General features: G+C 34.5%; 2 long non-coding RNA genes across 2 annotated transcripts; one reads left to right on the top strand and one right to left on the bottom strand.

Annotated features, from left to right (window-relative positions):
- The first annotated feature begins 5,402 nt into the window (after positions 1-5,402).
- On the top strand, positions 5,403-6,781 carry LOC127720320 (uncharacterized). Its single transcript, XR_007990694.1, has 2 exons — positions 5,403-5,626; positions 6,646-6,781. It is a non-coding gene; the product is annotated as an uncharacterized LOC127720320 (long non-coding RNA).
- Positions 6,782-7,885: 1,104 nt separating this feature from the next.
- LOC127720323 (uncharacterized) lies at positions 7,886-10,829 on the bottom strand. Its single transcript, XR_007990697.1, has 3 exons — positions 10,718-10,829; positions 8,740-8,835; positions 7,886-7,982 (listed from the first exon to the last, which is right to left on the bottom strand). It is a non-coding gene; the product is annotated as an uncharacterized LOC127720323 (long non-coding RNA).
- Between the last annotated feature and the right edge of the window lie 6,594 nt (positions 10,830-17,423).

The raw sequence follows: 17,423 nt of genomic DNA, 5'->3' as shown, positions 1-17,423 counted from the left end.
TATTTGTCTTCTTAATGAGGGACTGGTTGGAGTCTTTCATTTCTGTATTCTTCAGTATTTAGGTCATATTCTCTGCTCAATGTATTTTTAACCCAATATTTGATCTCTATTCTTTATATTATAGCACCCCTTTATTCCAAATTCTTCATTTTTGGACCCATTTTTCTCTATTCTTAATTTAAGTTTTTGCCCAATTTTTCACTATTTGTTCTGTAAAACCCATCTAGACCCCTCTTTATAAAAACCCAGTATGTTGAAATAAAAAAATAAAACGTAATGCTCCTTTCAATATAAAAAAGAAGATGTGGTATGATTTCCAATGAGACAACTCTCCACAAGAGACCAAAATGACACAGAATTTAACAACTATATGTCGGCCTTCAACAAACATATTTGATGTTATTGATTACCAGTGAATTGATTTGCAAAGTAAGTACCTAGTCTTTAAATCTTTAAAATATCACATAACAGTTGGTGACAAAATTTCTTTGGTAAACAGGAGTATTCAAACTCCTCGCCTATGGTATAGTAAACTATTCTTTTGTCTGTATAAAATAATAATCTTAGTTTTATGTAACGGATTTTAATGCGAAAGGTCGTTGTTATAAGGACCATACAAGGCGGCTTCAAAATTGGTATTAACAGAAACATATAATACAATATCTCTGGTATAAGTCACGTCTTTGCTAAGGCTAAAAAAATATGCACATTTTCTTTTCTCTTTCCACTTAACCAAAAGTGTCTCGACTCTATAACAATATACGTATCTAAAACTTAAAAATGTGTTATGGAAGTCATGAAGACTAAAGATATATCATACAAGTAGGGAGACAGGAAACACCCTTGTGCATAGTACCAAGGGTTTAAGAGTAAAGTCAGTTATAAACTTATTTATCATGGTTAAAAAAAATCATCGGTTTTCATGCTCTTCGACTTAGTATCAGAATTGGCCTTCAAACTGTTTTGATTCGAGCGTCACCGTGGTAAGTCTTATGTAGACGAAACGCCCGTCTAGCGTACATAAACAGAAGAACTATAGTACTTTCGACATCTTTTATGTTAAAGCGTGAATCAGACCTTCTGAGCTGATATGTCAAACATCAGATATGGAAGATATAGGACCACGTTCTTCTGTCGACTTCTTCCATATAAATCAAAATCAAATCAAATCAAATATTTATTATCCCAATCATGGTCCCACAGGGGGCATTTACAATTAACAATTATGATAGTATAAGCAACAAACATGAGACATTGTACAGTATATAACGTGACAGATATTATAATAGACAATGAAAATAGCATTAATAACAAAAAATACATTAAAAGTACTCTTGAGTATTTTTTTTTTCCTTCCTTCCTTATGTCCAGCAGTGTATATTAACTTTATGTACTTATAAAAGAAATAGATATATGGAAGTGTGTTTATCAGATTTATATCACATTAAGGAGCAATCTAAATAAAATATAGAACTATGATTTCGTTATACTATATTTTAATTAGATTGATTAAGGAGATGTGGTGTGGTTGCCAATAAGAAATCTATTCAAAGCACCAGAGACCCAATGACGTGGATGTTAAAAGCATCTATAGGTCATCGGACGACGCCCTTCAACAATGAGCAAAACCATTACCGTATAATTAGCTATGAAAAGGCTCCGACATGCCATTATGTCAAGCATTCAGACGAATAATACTTTGTATGGTCTTGCTTTTAGATTTCTATTTATAGACATTAAAGTCTTTTCTTATACCGTGACAACATGCTAAAAAACGAGATGAAATAACACTTATATAGTTATATGTGTGTGTCAGAAAACTTGAGTCTCCACTTTCTTAGCCATTACATGGTTTATTGTCCTATTTTGTAAATACCAACTCGTCATAATATGACAAGAATGATTGCTACTGCTGTAAAAACTATGTAGGGAGTGTTTTTATTACTATATTTATTGTAGTTGTCAATCTAGTTGCGTATTAAGACAAGTAGACAGCGACTGAGCTGGTTCACATTTTGGACCGTTGCACGATGCGGACGGTACCATGCACTATTCTAGCAATAGTGCTTTTCGCTGCACTAAGTGCAGCCCAGATGGGTGAATTTCAAGGTGAGTTGTATTTAACGTGTTCTAATCTGTAAACTGAAGCTTGTTTATTTGTATTCTGAAAACGGTAAAAATTTGATAAAATTCGTAGAAACTGCGGGATTGGAAAATTGTTTTCTGTCTCCGAATCTGACTTCTTATAAAAAGCTTTTTTTTTCTTTTTTTTTTGTTTGTTTTGTTATCTCGACAGTAACTCCAGTCTACAACAGAAGGTAATAATAGTGCGGATATTGTTATTAATTAATCCAGGTACTTTTTGCTAATTGTTTTTTGATAAATTACAATTCATCTTTTTTCTTTTTAGTGGAAACATACGTATTTTTTAAATGTGAAACCAGTTTTCTTTCTAAAGTTAACTATTAACGAAATAGTAAAACACATAACTAAAGAGTTTATTAATTATTAACTCTTTTTGAGACTTTTGGGTATAAATGAAATAAAAACACAAACTGAGAATTTTGTCATTGTCTTTTGAGTAAAATTTAGATTTTCACTTTTTATTCAAAAATAAGCGCACGAGACCTGACGCGCGATCGGACCAAACACTCTTGAAAGAAAGTTATGAGGGTTTGATACCTTAAATAGGGGAATATCTTCAGTATCATTTCCGCCGGATAATTTAACGTAATTAACAAAAACACAGATGAATGGAGAGAGTTTTCACCCATTTAGTTGCATCTTCTGGGTCCAAACTGTTGAAAATGATTTCTTCCGACACTCTGCGTTTAGAATACACGCAGATCCTTCATAAATACGTTGGTGTAAATAAAATAGCCATCTGGAGTCCGCCTCCGGGTGCGGGATTTTCTCGTTGTGTTGAAGACCCATTGGTGGCCTTCGGCTGTTTTTATTTTTACTCTTTGGTCGGGTTGTTGTCTCTTTGACACATTCCCCATTTCCATTCTCAATTTTATTCATCGGATTATTTAAGATTTCAGTTTTAGGCTTTTCATATGTATGAATACTAATCATGAAATAAAAAGGAAGAGATTGTCATAAACAAACTATTCAGAAATTCAACTTCTGTCTTCGTAAATTACGTTGCGCATGATTTTTAGAAGGGGGCGATATGCAATAAACATGACGGAAGAACTTCCGACGAGCGTAGCAAGCCAATTTGTTGTTGTTGACAATTTTGTGCTACAAAATGATATATTTTCCAATAAAAGGGGACGTACGCGCTCTACGCCCCCTGAATATGTCGAAATGATAAAAGAATCGTTTTGTTTCGTACTGACTAAGAATCATGGCCGTCAAAGTGACGTTAAACTCCAAACAATTAAATCAATCAACCTATCTTTTTGTCAGCGACCCTTGATGAAGACCTTCAAGCGGTTAAACATTGGGTCTCTATTTTCTGTAATAATGAGCTTGTATTTACTTTTTATCTTTAAGTCATGTTAATTGTATTGTTTTTATATTTGGTGGCTAAACTGTTGACAAAGTCTTTATTTTTGTATTTTACTCTTGTAACCAACTCGCAATATTTATGTTGATATATAATATATATATAATACTTTTTACCTTTTATTCTTTTTTTATCCACTATAAATGACCATATGTTTTGGCCCCTGGGCACTAATAAATGTAAAGTTTATTCTTCCGTCTTTGACAGTTTTATGCTGTAATATTATTTTTATGCTTACCATGTATACGATATGATGTGTATCTACAGTGACGAAATGGCAATTAAAAGAAAAAAAATCAGGATATATTCATCTATACTAAGCTCATAGAAGTTCAAAGATATTTTGACAATTATAGCATTAACAAAAAAGGAAAACGAATTCTTTTCCTTCTTAGATATTAGAAACTTTAATCAAATTGTTTCTTGCCAGATAATATTTAATATCATATAGTTGATGTCTATAATTATGATGGGGATGGAACGCTATTTGAATGTGGGATGTAGGGGATACACATGTGGGGATGTGAGATTAAACGATTTTAACATTAGTGTGAGATACAGAGGATAAAACGAGGGATGTAAGATAAAAGGGGCGAAAAATGGGAAACAGTAAGACATAGGGAGTAACAAATTAGGAAATAAAAAAAACACAAAATATTAAAGCGAGATTTGGGAAATGAGCACTCCGTGTCAACCCCTCAATCATTGTTTACATGAACCCAATTTTACACTGCAACAGCACAGCTTCTGTTGTTGTTATTTAGTAATTTACTAAATATAGTTGAAAAGTAATATTTCGTGCAATTTCGATTTCATGGCACGTATTTTATCTTTAAAATCTAGGAATCGTTTAGGAATAGAAATAATTTGTATACTTGTTTTAACCTTTTGATTACTATAATTTTGGTTATTTTTAGCTGGAATATTGACAAACAATATAAGATTATTGTTAAAAAAATTCGGTCACTTTAAGTACGCATTCATATTAATTGTTACAATGGGTTCCAAAACGGTATGATATTGCTCTTTGTACGCGATATTTGATGAAAAAATGAGTTTCTAATGATGGATTTATGACAGTTTTACTACCTCTTCCTGCACTTTCTTATACTCCACAAGGATGACTGGGGAATAGAAATATGGTCACTTTGGTCTACTTCCGACCGACAGAAAACACAAGTGGGGTTTCTGTTTGGCTGTGCGGGATGTACAAGTATGCAACCAAGTTCAGTTAAATCCGATGCATCGAGGTCAAGAAATAAAGTGCCACGCTCTCTGCATGTTAAACTCTTACAACAACTCTTTGAGGAGTCCATAGGTGACACGTTGTAAGGCAAAATGTCTGTCCCTATCAAAAATACCCTCATTTTCCAATGGCAGTCCAAATTTCCTCGACCTTTATCCCGTACGGCTTCTATTACAGGACCTACCTCTTGCATTTAATGCTGATTTGTTCTCGTCCTGAACATGCATGAAATATTTGCAACTGGGCGTAAAGCAACCACAATTCGATCATCAATCAACCATTTCCTCATATATTTTGTACTTTGTTTGTAGACATGATGAGAGGATGCGTTGCCGAACGTGGTTTCTGCATTGATGTAAACAGAGTAGCAGCCCAGGGTACTCCGGCGGGAGAAGCCGCCGAGGCAGCCGAGGCAGCAGCAGGAGCAGCACCAACACGACCTCCACCAGCAGCTGCACCACGTGGTAGAAGACGTGGGCCTAACCCTCTAGGGAGAGCACATCCAAGACAACCACCACAACTGGACTTATGGGGGCAAATGAACGTACTAAATACCCACTGTGCAAGCTATGAATTCGAACCAGCATGCATGAGAACGGGTGGCTATTGTTGCTATCCACACCCGTAAACGATTCTGTAAGTAATTAAGTACTAATACATATTACTAAGTTCACTGTGCAAGCTATGAATCCGAACCTGCACGCATGAGGACGGGTGGCTATTGTTGCTATCCACACCGGTAAACGATTCTGTAAGTAATCTACTACTGATACATGTTACAAAGTTCACTGTGCAAGCTATGACTTCGAACCTGCACGCATGAGTACGGGTGACTATTGTTGCTATCCACACCCGTAAACGATTCTGTAAGTAATTAACTACTATAAAAATAAGAAGATGTGGTATAATTGCCAATGAGACATTTCTCCACCAGAGACCAAATGACATAGACGCTATTAACTATAAGTCAGCGTATGACCTTCAACAATGAGCAATACTACTAGTACATGCTAGTAAATTCTTTGTGTAAGTAATCTACTACTAAAAAAACTTTACCATTTTCTGCTTTATAAGTGAAGTTAAATGTATTTGAGGAAAATAGCGCTATCTGTGATATATCTGCAAATATTAACTTTATTTTAAAAAGACCCTGTGGACATACAGATGATATAATAAAAAGATAGAATGACCCAAAAGAGATAGCAATAATGATAACAAACTTGATTTGACATGATCAATGAGATCAGTTAAGTAGTCCTTGGTAGGATGTTAATGCATGTATACATAGAATATATTTGTTTCTTAATCAATTTAGTTAGTTTGCAAAAAAAAAACAAACATTAAAGCATACAATTAACCGTCAATGCTGTAACTATTTCATGGAAACGCTAATATAGAATACTTATATGATCTTTATTTTCCTTGTGGTCAACTCGGTTTGTAAAAACAATTGAAAGCATACATCTAACCGCCAATGTCGTAAAGCATTCTTGTAAATGATGTTCCAATTTTCCATTGAGGACGAAAAACAATTAAAGAGTACTATTATAACCGCTTTTCCCCTTGTAGTCAGGTCTGAGACCTTCACAATAATATCCACAGCAGACTCTTCATTATAAATTTGACCGACAACACGGTCACATTTTGTATGAAATTTTCAAACGGACACTGATACAATACAACCAAAACGCTGTGATACTAGCCCTAACCAATAAAGTTCAATCACACAGCAATGTTTAGGTCTTATATCGAATGTTGCGTTAAAAAATCGGTGATTGTATCATAATCTCAGGATTAAATCATATTAACACGGATAAAATTAGTGATATGCATCTTCTATACTGATCAGAAATGATTATATTCCTTGTACCTATTTCTATTACAGGATTTATAGACGACAAACAGCCATAACTTATTAGCAGCAACTAAAATGTGTTTGTATTGGTACAAGGGATTATCATCATGTATTGTTTTATAATCATCAACTTTTGTTTTTTATAAATAAAATATGAAAAACGTCAGTGGTCGATTTTCATTTTAGGGATATTTAGAATACCTCTGAATATACACCACATGCGTAAAAATCCTTATCATTTTCTGTACAGCCAGAAGCCATGGTGTTATATGGACTGAGCTCTGAAGTCCCACGACCCGAGCAAGTCCTGCAATAGGCGATCAGACCAATCTCGGAGGAATTCATTTTCAAGTTGAACTAAATCATCAATAGATATAGTTTCAACAAAGAACATCAATACTGTCTTAAACAATAAAAATGTTGCATTTACCTATAAACGAATCTAAAGAGTACACGTAAATCTGACATCATGGTGGAGGACCCGACTATTGCGATATGAATAAAAGAGAAATGCAATATACTTTAATGACTTGTCGTCCAATGTCGAAATGTTTTCGAATTATGAATTTTGCGGTTATTTGTGTCGTTTATTAAGTGTTATCCTTGACCGTCGTTCCGTCCGCCCTTCTCTCTGTCCGTCCGTGCCATTTTCCTTTCCGCACTCTAACTTTAGTTTTCCTCCTCCAAATTTTATGAAACTCATACACAATGCTTAGAACTAAACTTAGCAGACAGAGTTCGAATTTGGGCAGTGAGTCACTTACCGTTCTAGAGTTATGCCCCTTTTTAACTTTTAAAAATTACAAAGCTTGAGCGGGAGCATTCGTGTCCTCAGACACATTCTTCTTTTATTTTATTTTGTGCAGTCTGATTGACGTATATCCAACATAAATGAAAGTTGATGTGGTGTACTGTTATGTAACTAATGGTAAGAGTTATCTTATTGAACCTTCATCTCTTTCAATTTACGGGGGGTTCGTTGGCTGAGTGGTCTAATTCTCTCATATTTTGTAATCATTAGCATGTCACTACCGAGGTTGTCAATTTGGCACCCTATTTCGGAAAGGTGCGTTCGGCAATATAATAGCCAGCTGTCCTACCGAAGGTCGATGGTTCTCCCCGAGTACTCCGCCTAACTCAACTAAAAAAAACTGAACGCCTATCTCATGATTTAGCCAAGTGTGCTGGAAGTGGAGTTAAAAACACCAAATTATCAATCAATCAATACAATTGAAGAAGAATTTACAAATTTAAGATATATATCATTCATTTATTTTTTTAAACATCGCTTCAACAATTTAAAAAGAAAAGTTCATAATCTTGTCATTGCCGCATATTCTTTTCACAGATGTCACTATATTATTTTCCTGAAACGAAAAGTAAAATAAAACTTCTTTTTTGTGTAATACTAGAGAGGATACTTAAACAATTAAATACACATAAAAACTTACACTTAAATGCAATTATAAGTGCCAATTAGGGATCGGTTGAAGGAAACATTCTTTGTGTTGCATCATGTTATGTATCTTTAAGTTAGCCCAAAATAAGAGTGTTTATAAAGTATGTTTTTTTATTTGCGTTATATACATTAACATTGGTAAACGAACAAAATAATAATGTGACATTCCTTTAAACAATTAAATTAAATTTCCAGTACTAACTTTGAATTACAGGATAGCAAAATAGTATACATGCATTAGTAAAATTATCATGCAACAAAACCATATCGTAATTATCAAGACTCTTGCGTGGCTAACTCGTATTTTAGATTTTCCAGCATAGTTCAAATGAGTATCGACAGACCCGCGGGAAAAAATAAGCATGCGATCAAAAGGTTGTTTGTTTGTATGATACAGTCTTTTCATAAAGTACCATTATAATTTCGAAACCCTGCTCGGTGCGTTCGACTCTGATATCAATTGACTAGGATTACTAGTTTGCCTTCTGAAGATTTGTTCTCTCTGGGTACACCGGCTTCCTCCAGCAGTAAAAATTGCCCGTCATGATATAGTCAAGAGTGTTGAAAGTGGCGTCTAACACCGACAATCAACCAATCAATCAATCGATAAATTGCAATAATTGGGATGTGTTAGTTAGTTCAAACAATCGAAGAAACTTAGTTACCGAAATATCTCTCCAACATTTGAACATCTCCTATTATGACATTCAGGAACTCGGCATCTTCCTTCTTATATTCATTAAATTCGCCTATCACTGTATCTATGAAAGAAGTAATGTATGAACAGTTATTATAATATAAGAAACGACGCTTTTAACTCTGTTCAGTTTTTAAGTCTCATTTTTTATGTATATAAACATAATACATTCAATATTATTAAGACGACAAATATGCACTTTCTCAGTCTTTTTCTCACCGTTTTACATATATAATGTACATGTACTTCATATTTCTGACTTTAATATGTGCGGTATTAATTTAGCTCCTTATTTTATGCCGTACAGTGACATATACACATGGAGTTGCTTATATTCACGTCATCCGGTCTCTGGTGGATAGTTGTCTCATTAGCAATCAAACCACATCTCCCTATTTTGTCATATATGTATCGTTCCATATTGCAATCTAAAGCAATTGCAAAATGATTTTTAAAACGTACATTTGTTTTGGAGAGATTGAAAGAGAACCTCTTTTGTAGGGCGCTTGTTTTTTTTTCTTTTTTAAATTTTCTTTGTCAGTTTTTAATATGAAATTGTTTTTTCGATGCTTGCCCCTTGTTTTGTGTCAATTTAAACATAAGAAGATTTGGTATGATTGCCAACGAGACATTCTTTTCCAGAGACCACATGACTTAGAAGGTTAGCAACTGTACGGTCTTCAACAATGAGCCATCCTGCATAGGAAGCTCTAAAATGTCCCGAAATGACAAATGTAAAACAATTCAAATGAGAAAAACCTACGGCCTTATTTATGTAATTAATGTACAAAACAATTAACGAAAAACAAATATGATATACATAATTATGTCCTTTAAGTAAGATTTTTTTTCTGTTAACCATGCAGGTTAGATTAACTATTCTTGTCTCCAGTCGGAGAGAACCTTTTTATTGTTAACTTGTTTATATATTTTTTTCTCTTCCACTTTAAAGAATACGTTGTGAAAAAAAAACAGATATATATTTTGTATTCTGAAAGATTTAATCACTACTTCGAGAATATAAAGCTTTGAATAAGGTAAATGGATTGTGTCCGTTATTGAAAACCACATGTAGATCTCTCTAAACGTCTCTATTTCTTGTGAGTTGTTGGGTTGATGTCTCAATGACGTATACCAACATTCTTCATACGGCATAGAACTTAACAATACCACAGTAACGTCGGCTTTGCCCGAAAAGTGGGAGGGGACAATCACTAAAAGTGACAAGTAAAACGTGATTAAAAATAAATGGAGAATGTGTCTATGGGCCACAAATGCCCCCGCTTGTAAATATGCATGACTCAACTTCCACATACAGATGCAGGATTCACGTAGTTAAGACCGTTTTGTGATTATAAGCATTGTGTATAAGTTTCATAACATTTGGTTGAGGCAAACTAAAGTTAGAGAACGGAAACGACAGATTTAGCAATTTTTCCATTTATAAAGGGGCATAACCAAAGAACGGTTAAAGTGACGCCACCCAATTTCAAACTTGATCTGTGTTTTGTAGTAATTAGCATTGTGTATAAGTTTCATAACATTTGGTTGAGGCAAACTAAAGTTAGAGAACGGAAACGAAAAATTCAGCAATTTTTTATGTTTATAAAGGGCATAAACGGTAAAAGTGACGCCACCCAATTTTGAACTTGATCTGTGTTTTGTGGTAATAAGCATTGTCTATATAAGTTTTATACCATTTGGTTGAGGCAAACTAAAGTTAGAGAACGGAAACCAATTATGGGGACGTACGGACGGGACGGACAAGGGTAACACTTAATGCCCCCTCCGCTACGTAGCGGGGTATTAAAATGTCTAGTCTCACAGTCAGTGTTCTCTTTTATCTACATTTGTATTTGTCATTTTTTGTTGTTGCAAAAAGTGGGGGGGGGCATAGTTTTGCTCACCTTGCCCCCTCCTCCGGCTCCTACACCAGAGTACTTTACCTTCAATTTCTCTCCATAGTGATCTGAAATGACAGACAGCTGCAAAGAACAATGCACCAATCAAAGCAACCATGGTGGTAGCCCCCAAAGTAAAAGCCCATCCAAGCGAAGTATTCTGAAAAAAAAAGATATTTTAATAATACATCAGCATCAATGGATATTATCAAAAGTTACAGTATGGAACTACCCCAATAATATAACATATTGGGTAGAAGTGGGGATTTTAAATCAGCATTTTAAATCAATACTAATGTATAAATTAGTAAAAGTTACAATAAGTAACTTTCTCATAAAAATCGTGTAGACGTATATGGATTTTAAAACCCACATCCTATTGCTATCGGTTCAGCAGACCATGATAACAGGGATTAAAAACTGAGGTATACTCGATTGCAAAATCCAGTGGTGGATTAAGGGGGGAAATGGGCCCGATCCCCTTATGGAGCTACATAAATAATAAATCCATAGACAATTTACAAGTATCACTCCAAACGTTGGCTACCCCCCCCCCCCCCCCTTTTTATCAAAATCCTGGATCTGAAATCCATTGTATTTCAACAGCATTGGGTATATGAGATAAAACGGAATAAAATCATAAACAATTGTTTTAAATTGCAATCGGGAACACAGATACTATTATCATGTCAATAAAATAATTCAATGCTATTGCTAACCATTACTGTCAATGAATTCCAGTGAGACTTTTAATTCATTAATTGTGATGAAAAGCTTTAATAAATGAAATTGCGATACGCCATATTGTCACAAAGAATATTATGAATTCCAGTGAGACTTTTAATTTATTAATTGTGATGAAAAGCTTTAAAAAATGAAATTGCGATACGTCATATTGTCACAAAGAATATTATGAATTCCAGTGAGACTTTTAATTTATTAATTGTGATGAAAAGCTTTAAAAAATGAAATTGCGATACGTCATATTGTCACAAAGAATATATAACATAATTTCATTACAATACTTCAATGCTATATGGTGAACTCTTACTTCGTAATCAATGAATTCCAGTTATACAGGATCGAATGTATACTAGTTAACAAAAGAAACGATACACAAGTTCGAATGTATACTAGTTAACAAAAGAAACGATACACAAGTTTGAACTCCGATTTATCATAAAATAAAATAAATAGGAAAAACTGTTAAATTATCCAATGAAAAACATTCATTTGCACAGCAAATGCATATGATTAAAAGAATCTGACCAAATTGGAAAGTTAGAAAATACCGTGTTATTGAACACAGGGGTCAAATTTATTTTGCGGAAAAAATGATGACAAAAGTCGGCACTTAATTTCGAAGATGAGAATTAAAGTATTCAAATATCTGCAAAGGCATTCAAAATTTTACACAGACCATGTTTAAGTTTGAAGTTTTAAGTTCTAATTTCGATTTTTGAATTTTTGGGTGAAAATACGATTTTTGAAATAACAAAAATTAAAAAAAATCGCGTATTTGCCTTAAATCAATGGTTTTGATAAGAAAATAACACTCTTTAAATATTAAACCAATTGGGCAATTATTTACCTTAGTAGAGTGTATCCTTTTTTTTTATATGGAAAATACATTGCCTTGTATCGTTTCTTTTGTTGACTAGTATATATTCAGATGCCATGCTAATACAAATGAAAAGAGGAGACTGATAATATAACTCTTTTTTATAACGTTGTGATTATATGCTAATTTATATACACGTAACGCTTTTTTTATTTAGATCACGAAAGCAAAATTTACAACATAGACATAGACATAGACATAGATATAGACATAGACAACATAGACAACATAGACATAGACATAGACATAGACATAGACATAGACATAGACATAGACATAGATATAGACATAGACAACATAGACATAGACATAGGCATAGGCATAGGCATAGGCATAGGCATAGACAACATAGACAACATAGACATAGACATAGACATAGACATAGACAACATAGACATAGACATAGACATAGACAACATAGACAACATAGACAACATAGACATAGACATAGACATAGACATAGACATAGACATAGACATAGACATAGACATTGACATTGACATTGACATTGACATTGACATTGACATAGACATAGACATATTTTATTATTTCCAATTATGGTGCCCTAAAGAGAGCAAAACTTACAATCATACATAACTAAATAAACAGATTTATAAAAAAACTAGAAAAGTGATTTTTTTTATAATTGAATATTGAACAGAATGGAGCAGGAAAAAAACATAACTGCAATTGTGTAACTACAATTACAGTTCAATATATATAATTGTACAACATTATCTAACGTTACTGATACAATGGGATTCAACGCATTCGCTGAATTTTGTGTTACTGAACTTTTTGAATGCATTTGTCCGGTATGACTTTGAAGTATCCAACATGACATGTGGTCTATCGTCCTGTTAATTGCCGTTAGTCTAAAACAGATCCGTACGGAATACATGATTTATAGCTTTCTAGGTAGTATGTGTTTTGTTCATTGTTGAAGGCCGTACGGTGACCTATAGTGGTTAACTTCTACGTCATTTGATATTTGGTGGAGAGTTGTCTCATTATAACAAACATACCACATCCTCTTATTTTTATATTTCGGACAGATTATTTTTTTTATATTTTTTTTTTCGGACAGCGATATTTGTTTTCATTGATTATGAATTGAATAGTATTTTTAATTTTCACCATAAATATGTTTAAACATTATCATTATGCATTAAAATTCAACCGACAATTGCAAAAATTCAATGCATCAATGCAACTCCACAATGGCATGAAGTCTATAGACTGTAAAGCTTACGCAATATTATCTTCCAGATTATTCGCTTACTGTAGAACAATCACCGCCACAAGGGATGTCAACCATACAACGACAGCCATGACGACTGCTGATGATAAGTGTGAAGCTTTATGCAACACTGAAGCATGGTAACAACTCAGCTAAGAAGACAACCTAAAACGCACCCTCCATGATGTCGCGCGGTTGCGGTCGCTGTAATGAGGTCCACGTTACGTCACAGGTACTTTTACAATTTGACTGTTGCATGCACAGTCTCGTCCGTAAAATATTCAGTATGCCTTCGGAATATATAAATATTAACTTGTCAAATAACGGCCGGGTACCAGTCTAAGTCTCGAGACTAAACCTGCCATATGCAAATGTCCCAAAATGACAAACAATAAAGGAAAGTGTGGATGGGCGTTTACAGAATAGAGAATAGTGGGCAAAAAATTAAACAAAAAAATTTAAGTATAGAGAAAATGGACAAAAAATAAGGAATAGAGAATAATGAGGTGTTAAAATATAAGGAATAGAGAATAATGGGCAAAAAGTATAAAGAATAGAGAAAAATTGCCTAAACTGAAAAAAAAGAATACAGAAATGAAGGACCCCCATCCAGACCCTCATATAACAAGCGACAACATCTGGTTTGGAAAAGGCACATGAACCAGTTTGAACACCTGATCTGTATTTTAATTAGATTGGAAAAATATTTTTTTAATTAATGTCAAGTATCATTGTTAAAAGATATAAGAATATGTGGTATGAGTGCCAATGAGACAACTCTCCATCCAAGTCACAATTTGTAAAAGTAAACCATTATAGGTCAAAGTACGGCCTTCAACACGGAGCTTTGGCTCACAACGAACAGCAAGCTATAAAGGGCCCCAAAAATGACTAGTGTAAAACCATTCAAACAGGAAAACCAACGGTCTAATCTATATAACAAGAGTGCACACGCTGAAATGTCTCGCCTTCTTTACTAATCATTGATATTATGTTGATAGTCCTAAATATAAAGCTTTATTACAACTGTCACATAAACTTAACATTAACCAAGTAAACTAAACATTGACATATGAACCATGAAAATGAGGTCAAGGTCAGATGAACCATGCTAGGCAGGCATGTACAGCTAACAATTCTTCCATACAACAAATATAGTTGACCTATTGCTTATAGTTTAAGAAAAACAGACCAAAACACAAAAACTTAACACCGAGCAATGAACCTTGAAAATGAGGTCAAGCTCAAATAAAACCTGTGTGACTGACATATAGATCATAAAATATTTCCATACACCAAATATAGTTGAACTATTGCATATAGTATTAGAAAAAAAGACCAAAACTCAAAAACTTAACTATAACCATTGAACCATGAAAATGAGGTCAAGGTCAGATGACACCTGCGAGCTAGACATGTACACCTTACAATCATTTCATACACCAAATATAGTAGACCTATTGCATACAGTATAAGAAAAACAGACCAAAACACAAAAACTTAACTATAACCACTGAACCATGAAAATGAGGTCAAGGTCAGATGACACCTGCCAGTTGGACATGTACACCTTACAGTCCTTCCATACACCGTATATACTAGACATATTGCTTATAGTATCTGAGATATGGACTTGACCACCAAAACTTAACCTTGTTCACTGATCCATGAAATGAGGTCAAGGTCAAGTGAAAACTGTCTGACGGGCATGAGGACCTTGCAAGGTACGCACATACCAAATATAGTTATCCTATTACTTATAATAAGAGAGAATTTAACATTACAAAAAATCTTAACTTTTTTTTCAAGTAGTCACTGAACCATGAAAATGAGGTCAAGGACATTGGACATGTGACTGACGGAAACTTCGTAACATGAGGCATCCATATACAAAGTATGAAGAATCCAGATCTTCCACCTTCTTAAATATAAAGCTTTTAAGAAGTTAGCTAACGCCGCCGCCGCCGGATCACTATCCCTATGTCGAGCTTTCTGCGACAAAAGTCGCAGGCTCGACAAAAAACGAAAAACACTTATGAACCACATCAACAAACGACAACCACTGAACAACAGGTTCCTGACTTAGGACAGGTGCAAACAAATGCAGTGGGTTTAAACGTTTTAACAGGCGCCAACCATCACCCCATCCTGAAACAATAGTGTAACATCACAACATAGAAAGACACACTATTAAACATGTTTGAGACTTCTTAGTACGATTATGCTTCGGAATTGACATAGATCGACAAAGGAATATGTGAAGGGGTTAGACAAATTTTGACCTCCCCCCCCCCCCCCCCCCCCCCCCCACCTTTCCCCCTTTTAAACCTTTTAAATATCGATAAGTGGACTAAAACATGGTTCATATCAATAGTCATATTTCATCTTTGGTTAATGGGATGCTGAGGCAAACTTTACAAAAGTAGAATAAGTCCGTCTTAATTGATGAATAAAACGGTAATTGATAGCTGAGGGTCTGGATGGGTTTACAAAATAGAGAATAATGTAGGCCAATTCTACAGAAAAATGGTCCAAAAAAATAAATAATAGAGAAAAATAGGCCAAAAAATAAACCGGAATAGAGAATAATAAGGTAACCATGACCAAATATGAAGAAAAGTGAAAAATGAGCAAAATTTTAAAAAATACAGAAATGAAGGAAGCCCCACCCAGACCCTCAAAAACTGCAGTCCAATTTATCATGCCGGCTCGGACCAAAATAAAAAGCTATATGACTATTGCATGGTGATTCAGTATCGACAGTTTATTAGTGTGAACGAAACCTTGTACCAGCGTATTAGTCTCAGACACAAACAAAAACAATTCTGTGATCTCGGGGATGGAGAGCCTGTACTATGTAAGTAACAAGTGGTAGGGATGAGCCAATGGTATAGAGGTCACTTTTCAAGCTTCATTTTATATCATATTACTTAGATTAAATATGTGATAAGGTTGCTGATTATATCATTTATAAGTAGCTGACATGCCTTTAGAAATTTTTAAAGATGCAATTAAAACCAGTCATAAATCTGGGACATATAATATATTGCATCAGATCAGTGGCGGATCCAGGGGGGGGGGGTCCGGGGGTTGGAACCCCCCTTTTTTTGGACGATCAATGCATTTGAATGGGGACATATATTTGGAACCCCCCCCCCCCTTTTTATCCTGGGTTAGGAACCCCCCTTTTATAAATGGCTGGATCCGCCCCTGCAGATGTTTGACAAATTTATTTCAATCACTTGCAATAAACCGCTATTTGTCCTCCATTACTGGACATCACAAAGGTTCCCGTAAAATTTTTGTCCGCCATTACTCGACATCAAAAAGGTTCCCGTAAAATTTTGACGACACAATAGAAAATGTCTGACGACACAAAGGAAAAGTGAGTGTTGTATGACGTCAAAAGTTCAAGTGTCGCAGATTCCCAAACAGCGACAATGTCTATGAAATAGGGTAATATAGCTATAGGTCTTTTTTGTTTGTTTGTCAAAATATAAAAAGATCGGGTATGATTATATATTTACTGAATATTCAAAATATGAATGAAAAGGGGATGTGTCCCCGAAAAAAACCCTCTCCCCAATGACAAAAAAATATATAAAATGAAATGAAAAAAAGATACTTAACATCATGACATGCACATTGGGCCGCATAGACATACTCGAAGGTACGAACACATAAGAACACATACAAACACATAAGACAAAGCAGGGGCGGATCCAGGATTTTAGGTTAGGGGGCGCAAACTTAAATTTTCGACTCGCTCCGCTCGGCGAAAATTTTTTTTTGAGGTAAAATTATCGAAATATTCTTTATTAAGCTGAGAACAACCCAGGCTTTGAAAATTTTAGGGGGCCTTCAACAATGAGTCATAACGCATAGCGTAT

Source organism: Mytilus californianus, unplaced genomic scaffold, assembly GCF_021869535.1.
Source record: "Mytilus californianus isolate M0D057914Y unplaced genomic scaffold, xbMytCali1.0.p SCAF_11, whole genome shotgun sequence".
Lineage (NCBI taxonomy): Eukaryota > Metazoa > Mollusca > Bivalvia > Mytilida > Mytilidae > Mytilus > Mytilus californianus.
Note: the sequence above shows the minus strand (reverse complement) of the source record. Positions and strands in the feature narration are given on the sequence as shown.